The sequence below is a fragment of the Pseudopipra pipra genome, chromosome 4 (genome assembly GCF_036250125.1).
Source record: "Pseudopipra pipra isolate bDixPip1 chromosome 4, bDixPip1.hap1, whole genome shotgun sequence".
NCBI classification, from domain to species: Eukaryota; Metazoa; Chordata; class Aves; order Passeriformes; family Pipridae; genus Pseudopipra; species Pseudopipra pipra.
In genome coordinates, this window is record NC_087552.1 from 7,705,328 (window position 1) to 7,721,853 (window position 16,526).

Consider the following 16,526-nt stretch of genomic DNA (forward strand, 5'->3'; position numbering starts at 1 on the left):
ATGTTAAGTTAAAATCCAGGAAGAAGTGAGTTCGGGATACTGAAGGAAAATACAATGGTTAATATCAGCTTTGATGTTGCAGAACAAAACTTTTCCTGGTGGTCTAGATGAGTTGAGGGTAAAAAAAAAGTAAAATTGAAGGTAAAGGTTGATCTCATTTCAGTTAAATGCAGCAGTAAAATAGAAAGTGAGTGCTTGCACAATGGTGACAGTAGCTGAATGGCAGTGAAAAACACTTTGCAAGGGGAGGAAATCCCTTAGTGGCTTAAGCACTGAAGAGTTGGTCCTTGATCTGACTGATGAACACTGCTCTTCTCAGCTGTCACTTCTGCTCATCCAACTATTACATGAAAGGAAAATGCCCCTGTCAAAACCTGCACAGCTGGTAGGTCAGGACACAAGTACCTGCTGATTGCTTGGGTACGTGCATGTGTCTAGTCTTATTGAAAGTATTAGCCTGTGTGCTGAAATTAAAATTTGTTTTGGTAGGTGACTGGGCAATGATGTGTGTGTGGTAGGGTGTTCTGCTTCAAAGTCTGTACAACTTACAAAGATGCTGAAATACAACTTTTCAGAAACAAGGCTGGTTTAAGCACTTGCTTAAATGCTTACCTGAACCAAGACATAGAGGCAACTCTAAGTTCTAGCTGGTGTGTAATTTATATTAAAATTTTCCTGGTTGGTTAAAAATTTGGGTCTCCGATTGACTTATCTTTGTGTATGGCACTTTTTGTTCTCTGTGATGATGGTATTAGGATGTCCCTTCTAGACCTAGAAATTTTAATGTTGCTTCTGGTTTCTATGTCATAAAATTTAGAAATGAGATTCTGCCAAAAATATTTTATAAACAGTGTTTTGCAATGGAGAGTTATTGCTAGACAGTAGTCTGTCTCAAAGTTGATTCATAAAGAGGATATAGTAAAATTGGAGGAAATGTGAACTGCCTTTCTGTCATATTAAATAAAAAGTAGTGAAAGTGAGACCAAATACCACAAAACAGAGATCTTGGGCTTAGCCTGCAATGCATGGAATTGTCTATACTAGGTACATAGGAAACTGTGTGTTCAAATATATACTAGCCTTCAGTTTCAGGCTCGTCAATTTGATGCATTTGACATTAAAATTAATTTTTTTTAATTTTAGATTTAAGTTTTTTACTGCCTTACTCTTTTCTCATAAAGATTCATAGAATGGCCTGAGTTGGAAGGGATCTTAAAGATCATCTAGTTCTTTGTTATTTGTAACTGATTACAAAGGCAGAAAGATCTCTTAAAAAATTCCTGCTGATGTTTTAGATTACTATCCTGATAAGCTCAGTTAGGAATCAGTCAAAATGAAACTAGACAAAAATTGTGCTTTATGACTGTACCTAGGATAATGCCTGAGTATTTCTTAAACTTTTTTCTGTTTTTCTGCTTAAGAATGAAGTACAATTATTTGTTAACACTAACATTCAAAGCAATTAGAATACACATTCACAGGTTTTCATTAGAATTTCAACAAAAATTTTAAACAGTTCTTGGTCTGATCTGGCTAATGAAAGACCTTTACCTCTTGTTGAAAAGAAATGCAAAAAAAAAATTCTGTGAAAATTTGAAAGGAAAATATTTTGTGGTGTTTATTTGAAAATAAGTGAACAAAGAAGTTACTTATACATTATGTGAGTATACTGAAAATAATAAAGAGAAAATTCAACTAGCAAATATCAAAATGGGGGGGACAATATTTCACTGAAGAAAGAATTAAGATACATATAGGGTTTTAAACTTACTATCGCTATGTATTAAAATACGTCTGGGGTTCTAGTTTGTTCTAGGTTGGCTTGTATGTCGTCTTTGGGTTTGGTGTTTATTTAGTAATCGTGACTGTAGCCCTTTAGGCACATCCTTAGGTTTTAATCAGTATTCCATACAAATTGGTTAGATCTTGCTGTTTTTCAGTGTGTCAAAGACATAATGTGAGGTATCCAGGGTATTTAAAAGTCAAATTGGGAAACAAGGTGTCCAGGTACACTGTTGTTTTGTGCAGCCAATGTCTGGTATGCAATTCTGGCAGTACATGCTTCATGTTTATTGGTTCCACTTTTAGGCTGAGGAGGTCAATTTAGACTATGAGGGCCAGGTTATAACACTGGGCATGAAAACACTGCTCTGAGCCTAGTTCCATGGCTTTTGTTTTGCTGTGCTTGTTACCAGGTACCAGAGTAGCTTGGTGGAAAAACAGCCAGGCAGGAGCAAATAGCTAACCCATGTAACTTCCAGAAGGATTCTCACTGAGATCAGCACACTCTGAGCTTGTTTCTGCTGTCAAATTAGTTGTTTTCTTAGCAAAAGATTATTCAGTCTCATTTCACAGCTGTTAAGACTTGAGATACCTTTGTTACTTTTGACCTCAAATAATGTACAGAGGTATATTTCTGTTTTAAAGCCTGTGGCTCCATATTGTATGGTTTTATTCTATGTAGTTCATATAAAGTTTGTTACAGATTGAGCACTCTGTCCTCTCTGGGAAGTAGAGATAACTCCGAGTTGAAAAGGAAGATTGAGTTCATATGCAAACTAGGGGGAAAATGAGCCATCCAGGAAAAGAAAAAAAAAAAATCAAACTGAAGGGAAATGAAGATAATCACTTTCAACTGAAAAACTGCTAAACTGCAAAAAAAAAAAGATGGATAATTTGGTAATACATTGTAGTGAGATGTTGAAGTGGAGCATGCTCCTCTGAAGAGAGGGCAAGATGTGTTCAAGATCAAACAGTTGAATACGTGTAAATGAAGTCTTTAGTAGAAGTACAATCTAATTTCTCTTGTTTTAAAAATTCGGCCTCCGGCTTCATTGCTCTAGTTTCTGGATTCCATTTTGTAACAGAATGGTTTCTATCCAGTGATCAATCTCTGCTTTAAAGATGCTTAAAGAAATTATTATCTCTGAGGGAAAAGAAATATATGCATAGTATGTTTATGGTATGAATGCTAAATAAAATAATCTGTTTTACATTCAGTGCCCACTGTAAAACTATAATTGTGTGGTAAACAAAATGCTCTCTTGTAAGAAAACATCCTGCGTCCACCCCAGTAAACTTAATACTGATGGTAAATCTATAATCACTTACTTAATCCAGTTGTCCTAGTTAGAACAGCTGGGACCAGTTCATCACTGTATGGGTGTAACCCAAAACTGTGTATTCTGTAGCCTTCCATGCACTTCCCAGAAACTGTTATCAATAGACCGTTTACAGCATCTGCCCAGAGCAGCCTGACTCCTCAGGCTATAAACTGGGTGTTAAGAGGCCTGCGAGATAGGAGGATGCTCCTGTCCTCACAGCCATTGTGGAACTCCCTGCCCTGAGGGAGGTACTGGGCATTCCTGCCTGAACCGGAGGATATTTATAATCTTGGAGTCTTGGGACTTTTTTAACCACTCGTGAGATCCAGAGAAGGACTGAGACCACCACTCTCAACCAGACTGCAGACCACCACTCTCGACCGGATTGCAGTCACCACTCTTGACCAGACTGCAACAGCACTCTCACCAACAGGTTTTTCCCTGGACTCAGGGGGCCCAAAGAACACTACTCTGTTCATGTTCCAGGGTGCTGGGTTATACATTTGGGTTTTGTGGGTTAAAACCAATTGTTTGTCTGTATAATCGTACTTATTGTATTATTTTATTAAATTGTTATTCTGATTTATAATCTCTCTTTTGAGTTGAGTTCATTTCCCCTGCTGGTTTACCTTTAAACCAGCACAAGGGAAGATAAATAGAAGTTTTGATTTTTTTTTTTAAACTTGCCTGAGTAGGCCTCTTTTTTCAAGAAAAGATCAGTAGGAATTATTAATGAATTATATTATCAGTTAGTTTATTATATTTCTTTCAGAATATATTCCTTGCCCAGTGCTCTGGTATGGAGACTGAGCACTTCTAATCACATCTAATGCCTGTCTCTGAATTAATCAGCTATCATCTGTTCCTTTTGGAATGAAGAATCTTGAAGTGAATACAACATACCACTTGAGTATAAATTTGATTTCTATAATGACTTTATGCAATCTTTCAGCTTATCCTACTCCCTTTCTTATGTAAAATAACAATGTATTACTTTTTTGACTGTTACAGTACATTGAATAGTATTACCACAGTTTCAGAAGTGTTTAATTTGTATTCAGACATTTCCAGACCTCAGTGTGTCTTTAATGTGTTAATGATTCATGTGTAAATGCTCCTTCACTGCAATTGGTTTTCTTTTATTTCTTCCACAAAGTTGTTTTCAATATCCTTTTCAGTATCTGGAGGATGAATGAAGTATCTCAAACTAGTTTTATTTCATACAGTAAACATAATTTTATGGGTGGGGTTTTCTCCTAGTCTAGTCAAAGTCCTCTCAGAAATCCTACAGGGCAAAATTTTTGGATCCATGATGGATTCCAAAATTTGGATATCAGAAAAAAGAACCTGCTGGGTTTAAACAGAAGCCGTGGGCTACAGAAGCTGAGAAAAACCCTCTTCATTGATCTCATCTCTGTGGAATTTTCCTGCCTTCTCCAGCGGGATCTGAAGAGATTTTTTCCGTAATGTTATCACGTCCAATTGTATCTGCTCCTCCCTACATAATCCTGTCTCAAGAAATGTGAATGTTTTTCCCCCAGTAATTCCCCCAAGAGAAAGTGGGTTTTCTCCTATGATGTATGTGTTAAGACCCCAAATTTGTTAACCTGGGTTTTCCTCTTACATCATCCCCTGAAACCCCCTAATTGTAATAATTGTAAGAGTTACAACTCCCCGTTGAATACATAGACCCTAAACCCTTTAAATATGAACTTGTAAGTCCAATAAAGCATTCTAGTTTCTTGCCCCCAAGCTGGGATCGTCTTAGCTTTATTGACCTCCACAAATCCATGTTGTTCTATTTGTGTATTACTTTAGGGTTGCTATTGTGCAGAAATATAACTCCAACTAGTTATTTGGGGTGATGATATGCAGGTTCCCTTTTCCATCTGAGCTGACACCAGGGAAGCACTTTCTGGCTTGATTAGGTGCCTACCATGACTTTCAAGTTGGTTGCTTGAGGATGACCTGTACTTAAATTACTTGGAAACAGAGCTGATTTTCAGCTGGATCCACTGCCTTCTGAATGATACTCTGGGCTCCGTGCTGCTCACAGATGGCATCCTGGAGCACCCCATTCTCATGGTGCAGGGACTTTAATTGTTTGTGGTTCTGAAATCGATTTCTGTTATCTTTTTTTGGTCAGATGAACCTGAACCTGTCTTGTGTAGATCTCTAATGGTGTCGATAGGAGGGTGAGCTTAGTCAGTCATGCCTTGATAAGCCTGTGAGTGATGTGAGACACGGAGGGAGAAATTTTAAAAGGGGAAAGTAAAATGCAGCTTGGAGCTGATCTGTAGCTCCTGCTGATGGAAACATTCTCTAGATCAACTGCTGCCTTCCTGAAGCCAAGTAATGGTACTGAGGCAGCATGTGGAGCCACTTTCCTTACAGATTTGTCCAAAGAAACAAGATTCATTCATAGGCTGATATTTGATTTCCTATGCCCTATAGATACTTCTGAATGAATGGGCTTGCTTGGGTTCAGCAGAAGGGCAAGACTGACAAACCAGTCAGTGTGACCAGATAGCTGAATGTTGCAGACCAGAATTCCGATTAATGCTACACCCCATTTAGTCTGTAGGTGAAGCCTGGGAAGAAAAGCCCTTTAGTAAATCCACTAAGAAGTTCAGGAAGGTTGGAAGGTCAGATAGAAGTAATTAATTCAAGATTTTATGATTTTATCTTGTTCAAACTGATATTTTAGAAATATGTTAAAGAATCAGCTACTTTTTTTATCTTTATAGTTCAAGTATCACTTTTTTTATTTAGTATTAGAATTTTTAACTCTTAAATTGTGCTTGAGGCTATATAGTGATTTGTTTGTTTGTTTATTTTTGTTTGTTTTGGTTTTGGTTTTTTTGAGTTTTTTTTTTTCATTTGGTTTTGTTTTATTTTGGTTTTTGGGGTTTTTTTAGGGATGTTAAATGTTTGCTACCATAATGTTACATAAAATGTGACACAGGATACAACATAATTTCTTCTGAGGCATGTACAATGTTTATAATGCCTTTTAAGGAAAGAAGTCTACTGATTGCATTCTTTAACTGAAAATATCTTGCATTAAATATTACAAACATGAAAAATTCTTGCATTAAAAGATGTTAATCAATGCAGTTGCCTCTGCTGAGGGACACAGCTATGCCAATGGCACAAATACTACTTTAATAAGTCTTAGAAGCATATTTTGAGGAGTGTAGTACTTCAGGAGCGTTATATTATTTTACTAATTGTTTGATGTAGGAAAATATTTACAGCAAGTAAGAGTGATACTTGATGGGGGCATGAAATTTCATTGTCTAATGAGGTCTTGACAGTCAATAAAGAGACACTAAATTCTTATTGTGGGCAAGACTTTAGCAAGGTGTAGTGGTTTAGAGTTTCTTCCTGAATGTTTCTGTGTCATCATGTGGGTCTGGAAATTGCAGGGGGACACTTCCCCTCTTTTTCCCTCATGGAAGGGCCAAAGGAGGATTGGGGGGAAGATAGAGGGGGGATAAAAAATGGCTGACAGGAAGGGGAACACTCTCCTTGGTTCCTGGAACTGCAGGCAAGTGGAGGCTGCTGGTCACTGCACCACCCTGAGCCACTCCCAGTGCCTTTCGACAGCTGAGCAGCACTGGCTGGACCCATGGTGTCTTGGAGACACAGAACTAAAAGAGGGGTCTTGGGTGACATTTTCTCTGTTATTGTTTGGTTGTTGTTTTGTTCTGTTTCGTTCTCCATCTTTAATAAAACTGTTATTCGTTTTTATACTTCACTCAAATGCCTTATAATTTCAAAATTTTGTAATTCAGAGGGAGTGCTTTCTACTTCCATTGGAGGTCCTGCCTCCTGGCACACATTGTCAGTGAAACCAAGACAAAAGGTGAAATGTGTTCTCAGAGCAGAATTGACTGTTTTAAGTAAAGAATGCCCCAAGCTAAGAGAAAATGTGGCTAGTTGTGAGGATTCTTATTTGCAAGTAGGAAGACCTGGGCTCCTGTCCTGCTTCCTAGATTTTCTGAGTTCTGAATAACATGTATTCACTGTAAAATACCTAAGTTGCATTCCAGATCTACATGTTCTTTTCTTTGTGCAGTAGAGGCCTAATGATAGTTGTCCTTTATTCAGTATATCATGTAGTTTAGAATTTAGCTTATTTTTAAAGACTAAGGCTTGTAATAATAACTACTGGGCTTTATTTTGTATCCTATCTTTTAAGAGAACAATTTTTTTTTGTAGCCCTTTATCAATATAAAGTGATTAGGCCAAGGAGAGGACTGTCCTTATGGGTTTTGGCTTGGAGGCACACAGTGTCAGCAAATCAGGCTGCTGGCTATAGAAACACTGTTGGTTATTTTCTCATTTAAACACAAGTGAAACTAAATGACAATAACAAGAGAATTTATTTTTGTGTCCTGAAATTTGCTGTGCTATGGGAATTACCATATTTTGGAAAGGCTGCCTGAAGTTGTCCCAGATGTTTCTTTCAGTAAAATACAGGTATGTTAAAATGAAGGTAAATTCAAGGTGCTCTTTGGGCGTTCTGGATAAGTTGAATTCGGGGAAGGTAAAATAATGTTCATTCCATATGGGAAGAATATACATTAAAAAAGGTGTCTAACATCTTCAATAAAATAATCTGTTAGATATGAGGGACTGAAATTATCATCATATTGATTGAAAAGGGAAAAGAAAAAGAAGCATTGATCTCTTGAGACTTCAGCCAGCTGAGGCTGATTTGGAAGTACATCTAGAATATAGGTCCTATCCTTCTTTGAACTGCACCAAAAGTGTTACAAGAATAGCTTCGGATCAAAGAGTTGAGAAGCAAACTTTAAATTTTAGGAGATTAATGGCTAGATTAAAGATTCTGACTGTGTTCCATTTCTGGTAGTGATCAGTAACTTGATTATTCCTTTGTGTATGATGTGATGGTATAGCTTCATTGATGTGAGTGCTGTTATGTTAAAAAAAACTGATGCAAAAAAAGTGGAGTGGGAAATTTTTCTTCTCTGCGCTTTCTTGTGTCTTTGGACAAGATCAGTTTATAGAAAGAAACTTGTTGTTGTAGTGGACATCAAAAATATTAATAGCTGTCAAATAAATACTTTCTTGTCAGTTTGTTTTTTACACAGAATCACAGAATATTCTGAGTTGGAAGGCACTCATGAGGATCATCGAGTCCAACTCTTAAGTGAATGACCCATTTTACAAATACTATACAAAGCACAGTACTCTTAAACTACCCTTAAACTTTGCATTCAGTTAACCATTTGATCATTTAATGTTGTAATTATGTTAATCTCTTTTACTTAGTTATTAGAAAGTACTGAATATAAAAAATCATTGGTGAAATTCATAAATTAAAGGCATACTTCATCTTATAATATGAGAGTATGTAGATAAAAATTGTTTGTAGACAATTGGAAGACAATGGCAGAAAATAGCTTTGGTATTTCCTCTTTTAATGTGCATCCCTGTGTTTACCCCTGTTATTCTGATCTCAGTTTTAAATTAAAGTTTCAATTGGATTGGAAAATCTTTTCACTGGAGTTCATCAGTGAATGCTATTCCAGTAGTTTACTTCTCAGTTTATAATGGAATGTATTCTTTCACTGGGAGTACCAAGAGCTATGTAATTAAGGAATACCATGCAGGTGATTGACATAGATATTTCACACTATTCAGTTGGGAATAAGCTAAATATTTTTCATGTTTTAGTGCATCAGCATTTAGGGTTAGGGTTAGCGTTAGGGTTAGGGTTAGGGTTTAAGGTTAGGGTTAGGGTTAGGATTAGGGTTAGGGTTTAGTGACTAGGGTTACAGTTTGGGTTACGATTAGGGTTAGGGTTAGTGTTTAGGATTTAGTGTTTAGGGTTAGGGTTAGGATTAGGGTTACAGTTATGGTTTAGTGTTTAGGGTTAGGGTTAGGGTTTAGGGTTTAGAGTTTAGAGTTTAGGGTTATCGTTAGGGTCAGGGTTAGGGTTAGGGTTAGGGTTAGTGTTACGGTTAGGGGTTAGGGTCTGGCTTAGGGTTAGGTTTTAGGGTTAATGTTAGGGTTAGTGTTAGCATTAGGGTTAGGGTTATGGTTTAGGGTTAGGGTGAGTGTTTAGGTTCTCATAATTCTGCTTTGGCCCTAAGCTATTTGTTCTGTGTTTAACAGCTTGACTTTATGTACCCGCACCAGCTCGGAGCTTCCAGAGAGGCAGCAATTACAGGGTCCTGCTTGGCTGTACAATTATCTTGTACCTATCCTGGTCTGCACTGAAATCCAAGCTGATGGGAATTCAGATGTTTTGGTGTCTGAGGTAACTATTTATTGAATGCGGCTCTTCAGATGTGACAGTCACACCTTTCTACCATGGGCATACTCTGTCACAAAAAACCAGCCTCCTGGGATACATAGGTGGTTTAAAATTATTCATACTTTATATTTTGCCTCAGCAGTTCTGTCTTAGAGCAGAGAGGATGTGAACAGGAAGGAAAGATTTTCTTGAGACATAGGTTCTAAGTCGTAGTTATGTGAGTGGGGTCATACAGATGTGCTGCTTTTTTTTGGAATGAAGTGTTTTTCTCCAGAAATTATGCAGCTGTGTTACAGGCTAGATTGTTGAGAAGCCCTGAAATTTATAGGGATGTGGGATGATGTGCCTTCTGCACCAGTTTGTCTGGCTCAGGCTGCAGGTGCTGCAGCCACCTTCATAGTTCTGTGCAGAAATACAAGTACAGGTTTCCCATGTACCCGTCAAGCAATGAATCTGTAGTTGCTGAAGGGGAAAAACTTAGCCAAGGAATGTAATAACTTGTCCTTCAGTTTATTATTTGCAGAAAAAGGGTCTGAGTGATGGATTTTTGCTGGATGTAATCATAAGAAACTCTGGTAATGCCAAATGATTTGAGAAAAATGGACATGGTATCTTTTGCTCTGACAGAAACAAAACGTGTTCTGATAAATCTGAAGTGATTCTTGTGTATCTTCCTCTTTAATGTTTTCTGGGTAGAAAGATTTGGAAGTGTTGAAGCTAACAATATTCTTGTTACTTTGGCTGCCAGCTCCAGTTCAGATTCTCTGAATAAACATAGCCAATTAGCAGCATTTCCCATCCTGGTACTGGATGAAAGTGATTTCCAGCAGAGAAAATCTTAGAGAGGTACCTGCAGGATCAACCAATTACCAACATCCCATTGGTAAATCTGGTAGCACAGCTTCAAGGGCTGTGCTGATCTGGAAGCCATTCGCACCTGCTATTGCATGTCTTTGTTTTAGAGGGTTTTACACATTTCATAAATGGTGTTAACTGCAACTAGAAATACAATGCTGTGATTGTGATTTGAGATGCTGTCTAAGCAAGGGTCTCTTTTGTTAGATTGATCAAACCATGCTGGTAGGGCAAACAACCAGGAGCTTTATCCAGGGAAAAAGGTGTGTGTATATTCATTACCTGTACATTATAGATATGTATGTATTGTTAAATTTAGACTGATTGTGGACACAATCTTGGAATGTTTACACAAGTAGTGTTTACTCATTCTAATAATCCTACCCCAGTGGCTACACTTTCTTGTTTGGTGTTCTGAATATTTGCTTTCACTCAGATAAATATACTATAAATTACTTATTGTTTATATTTGCATCCATTCTTTATTGTAAGTCTTCAATTTAGCAGTGAAAAGTGTCTCAGTGTGAAAAAGAATTATGCCTGTTATAATGATTTGCTTGCATGAAAACACTTCACAAAAGAGCATTACAGTTCAAGAGGGCTTTGACACAATAAGCTACTTGATAATGTTAAAGGTCACAGCATCTTTAGGCTTAGAAGCAAAAGAATCTGAAATACACAGTGATAAAAAGGAGACATTCAATGCAAATTTACATTTACCTTAAGATTTGAAAGTTTATTTCATGGTATTGTGATATAACCATGTGATATAAATTTAATTTCCTATTAATATATGAAATATTTTTCTAATTTATGCTCAGGCACAAATTTTCATAGAATCATAGAATCATAGAATCAGCTGGGTTGGAAGGGACCTCTGAGGTCATCAAGTCCAACCCTTGATCCACTACCACTGCGGTTGCTAGACCATGGCACTAAGTGCCACATCCAGTCTTATCTTACAAACCCTCAGGGACGGAGAATCCACTACTTCCCTGGGCAGCCCATTCTAATGTCTGATTATCCTCTCTGTAAAGAAATTCTTCCTATCTAACCTAAACCTCCCCTGGCAGAGCTTAAGACCATGCCCTCTTGTCTTGCTGATAGTTGCCTGGGAAAAGAGAAGAACTGGTTTTATTTTTTTCTTTTATCATTACTGGTTTGTTCATATACAGTTTTACTAAATCAGGTGAAAAAACTTAAAACTGGTTCACTCTTTCGGTTTCCTCTTTTTGTTTTAGGAGCTTGGAGTGGTAGCTACTGTCCAACATAATATTTACTTAAAATACATCAAAGCTAGAGGTGCATCTGTGGCTTAATTAAATCACTGCGGTCATTGTTTTAAAAGAAGGTAAAAGGAATTTGTGTCTTCAGAGGCTACTGTTTCCTTTAAGTATTCTAGATGATTAAAATATCCAAGTCAATATTGCTCAATTAATTTTAGTAATAAGCTCAATGATATTGAAGAAGTACCTTTTTGTTTATTTAGTCTATACTCATATGTATATAAATACTTGAACCTATAGCACCTTTTGGCAGTTTGAAAATTAACGTTAATTAACTTCTCTGCTTAAGTTCCTGCAAGTTAAACTGTAGTATACGAGTTACAATGCTAAAAATAATAAATCCTGAAGCTATGTCATAAACATAGTCATTAAACCTGAATTAGATGCTCCACCTATGGGGCCAAATGAATTCTTTAAAGCCATATTATTTTGTGTTTAGAAATACCTCAGTATTCTTATATATACATCTGTAATTTTGGGAGAGAATCAGAAGCGGGATGGGAAGCCCTGATGCATGTCTGGTTCTTTACAGAATTGGAAGTACCTGCTGGCCTAGCCCTGTAATTGTGGATCAGGGACTGGTACAGTGCCAATATTAATATTTTACTGAAGAACTTATGTACTTATTTAATTTTCCTCACTTCTTGAATCTACATGTTATTTATACTGAACACTTTGCATGAACTGAGAGGAGAATTTCTCAATTTGATGTGACTTATTGGAGTTATTTGCAGGGGATTGTAATAATAGCATTGAACGTATTTCCCCAAAAGTATAACAGTACCTACCTGTTGCAGAGTTTAATTGAATGCTTAATTTATTCTTCAGAAAGCAGTCTGTTCTCTCCAGAGAACTACTGGTTGAAATTTTAATAGTACTTTTTGTTCTCTGATATCAGAATATAACTGCACCATCATTGTTCAGATGGGAACAGCTGTTCCCATCCTTTCAAAGTTTGAACCATGCTCTTTTTTATCTAAGAGGAAGAAGAAAAAAAGATCCTGACCACTTCATGGTATTGACCACTCAGGGTTCTTATTCTAAGTGCAGTGTTTTCTGTATTTAGGAAATGAGTACTGAAAGATGCATTTAATAGCTTTGACAGCACACTCTTCACACACAAAAATGCAAAGACAAGAGTCTGAAAGCGGGGCCTGGGGAAAATGTTTTTGTACAAAGCTGACACTGTATTACCTCCAGACTATCAGTGTTCTCAAAGCATGCCTGTTCCAATTCATTGAGCAGGATGGCATGTGGGAAGAATTTAAGATGTTCTCAGAAATCTGTGAATTACGTTTTCCTTCATCCTCTAACTTTAGAGTAACTGAGAATGCCTGCTTTGTGCTACTAGGTGTAATTGTGTTTTGGAGAGGGCATACTAAACTCTGGGATTTTTCTCTCCATAATTTTAGAAATGACATAGAAATGGTTCTTTTCCTTCAGCTGTTCTTATTGAGCTAATATAGACTGTGAAGTTCAAAATCCAAAAAAGGACCTAATCAGAGGTCTGAAAATTTATTTGGTGGGATCTAAAGAAAATTATTCTACTTGCATGGACAGAACTGATATTAATGTGATGTATTTGAGTCCCGGGTAAATATACCTCTCTCTCTCTCTCATTGGTTAGATGAGTGTACTAAAAGCTGATTCAAAGGTGACTCTGTTAGCGATATATTGCAACTGGAGAAAGTATTGTACATCTGACAACATAGCAATGAGAGATTTTTAGGAGTTTTCACTAAAATGTAAAACATGGACTGCTGTGGAAGTCTTTTCAGTTGAGGATATTGTGTTCTTCAGCACTTTTAATCAAATTTCTAATACTTACAACGTGGCTGCCACAACATTTAGTAATGTGAAGCTGGAGTTTGAGGGGGGTGATTAGGCTGCATTTGGCTACTTGTGTGCTTTTGATGAAGTCTTGGGCTCTGTCGTAAGACTGCTAAAAGTGTAAGTGAAAGAGTGAGAGGCTAGGTAGAAGAAAATGGAACAGCAGAGATGACTGTGCCAGATCCTGATGGAAAATGTGTAATAACCCATTAAATAAAGGCATAAGGATTATCCCAACCTTTGTGAACTAGTGTCAACTAGGTAGATACTTCTAGAAGATAGATGTTTTTAAATACGTTTAGGAATATTTTATTTAAAATAAATTCATCCTACATGAGAGACTTTCAGTTTTGTTTGCTGGTCTTACTCAAAGTGGTGATATAAATCATATTGCACGATGGTTGCTTTGCTAGACCTGTATCAATGGTATTCCTGCCGCTCATACCATCCATGCACTTATGGACTGACAGTGTGTATTAAACTTTTCAGGGAGCCTCTGTGATCAGAAAATACACTTGCCTGAGGTCCAATACCCTGCTGGAGATGATATGTAACTATAAAGTTAGTTCTAGCTGCTGCTGTTGGATGTTCACTCCCTGCAGCAGAGAATGTCTGCCTAGAAGTATAGAATGAGAACTTTTTTTTTTTTTTTTTTTGCTACAGGGATATGAGATGGAGGCATGTGGGAAATGACTGGATAGTAGGCCTTGAATTTGAGCAGTTGCAGCTGTGAAGTTGTAAAGAATGTAAACAACTTGCCTGGACTTTTTTTTTTTTTTTTTTTAAAGTCACCATGACTTTACTATTTTGCAGCCAATCCTGATATATTTATACATGAAAATACCAATAGTAGATTAATATGTGTATGGCCTGATGGCCTGATGCATGTGTACCAATAGTAGGTTGACATGTGTATGGCCTGATGTATGTATACTTGAAGGTACCAATAACAGGTGAATTGGATACTGCCCCCACTTCAGGAGAAACCCTCAAGGCCATACAGCAGGTGAAAATCGGCAAGGCAGCTGGGGTTGATGGAATTCCACCTGAAGTCTGGAAACATGGGGACCTTGCACTCCACACCATATTTCATGAGTTTGTGGTGCGCTGTTGGGAGCTCGGTGAACTACCATCAGACCTTCGTGATGCAGTCATCATCACTTTGCATAAGAAGAAAGGTATCAAATCAGATTGCTCAAACTATCGTGGTATTACTCTGCTCTCCATTGCTGGCAAAATCCTGGTAAGAATACTCTTGAACAGACTAATACCCACTATAGCAGAAGGAATCCTTCCTGAAAGTCAGTGTGGCTTCAGAGCCAACAGGAGCACCACAGACATGGTATTTGTCCTCAGACAACTGCAAGAGAAGTGTAGGGAACAGAACAAAGGTCTCTATGTAACCTTTGTTTATCTCACCAAGGCCTTTGATACTGTGAGCAGAAAAGGTCTGTGGCAGATTTTGGAACGTTTAGGTTGTCCCCCCAAGTTCCTTAAAATGATCATCTCACTCCATGAGGATCAGCACGACCAAGTCAGATATGGCAACACACTTTCTGAGCCCTTTCTAATAAAGAATGGTGTGAAACAAGGCTGCGTTCTCGCTCCTACCCTATTCACCGTCTTCTTTAGCATGATGCTCCAAAGGGCCACAGCAGACCTCGATGATCAGGACAGTATCTACATTCGATACCGTACTGATGGAAGCCTATTCAATCTAAGGCGACTGAAGGCCCACACCAAGACCTTAAACCATCTTGTCTGGGAGCTGCTTTATGCTGATGGTGCCGCCCTTGTTGCCCACACAGAAGCAGCCCTGCAGCGTTTAACATCCTGCTTTGCAGATGCTGCTGAGCTCTTTGGGCTGGAAGTCAGCTTAAAGAAGACAGAGGTCCTCCATCAACCTGCACCTCAGGAAGTCCCCCATCATCCCCACATCACCATTGGCCAATCAGAGCTCAAATCAGTCCAGCAGTTTAATTACCTCGGTAGCCTCATCTCCTCAGATGGTAAGATCGACGGAGAGATAGACAACGGGTTAGCTAAGGCACATAGTGCTTTTGGAAAACTCCACAAAAGAGTATGGCGTAATAAACACTTGAAGAAAAGCACCAAGATCAGTGTTTACAAAGCCACAGTGTTGTCTACTCTCTTATATGGTTCCAAATCATGGGTCATCTACCGCCACCACCTGCGTCTCCTAGAACGCTTCCATCAACGCTGCCTCCGTACAATCCTAAACATCCACTGGTCAGATTATGTGACCAATACGTCTGTTCTAGAACAAGCAGCTGTCACAAGTATTGAGGCCATTACTGAGAACGCAGCTGCGATGGGCAGGGCACGTCTCAAGGATGAAGGATCACTGCCTCCCTAAGATCCTGCTCTATGGTGAACTTGCCACTGGCTGCCGCATGAGAGGAGCCCCGAAGAAAAGATACAAGGACTCCCTGAAACAACATTTCAGCCTTGGCCATATTGATCACCACAACTGGTCTACTCTGGCCTCAAATCGGGAGGCCTGGAGACACACCATCTATAACGCAGCTGTCTCCTTTGAGAACACACGCAGGATCACCCTCGAGGAAAAAAGGCAATGCAGAAAGAACCGTGTATTGCAGAATACACCATCTAAGGAGTCTTTCTGCTGCGCCTTTTGCAATCGGATATGTCTGTCACATATTGGCCTCATAAGCCACCAGCGTGCCTGTAGCAAATGTGGATAGAGCCTTCCCAAATCTTCGTTCGCGAAGCCTAGCCATGGACCAATAACAGGTTGACATGTGTGTTGTGTAAAGAGTATAAATATCTGTAACCTATCGCAGTAAAGTTGCCTTGTGCCTTGTCTTGTACCTTATGCCGAGTGCTTTCCCTATTTAATTGCCGTCTGAGCGCATTCCTGACTGCGGCAGAGGCATGCAATCCAATAATTATATAAGCCCAAAATAGTGACTGTTGCACCTGCTTAGAAAAAAGTTTCCCTGTAGCCTTCCCTTATGTATTTTCAGTGTAATTTTTCAGATGATAATGTATAAACACTGGTTTAAATTTTGAATAACATGAGAATTGTTATATAGTTCTTCTATTAAGACTGTTGTAGAGTAACAATTAGAAGTTTAAAATCATAGTTCAAAACCTCTTGGCCTTTCTGCAGGGTGATAC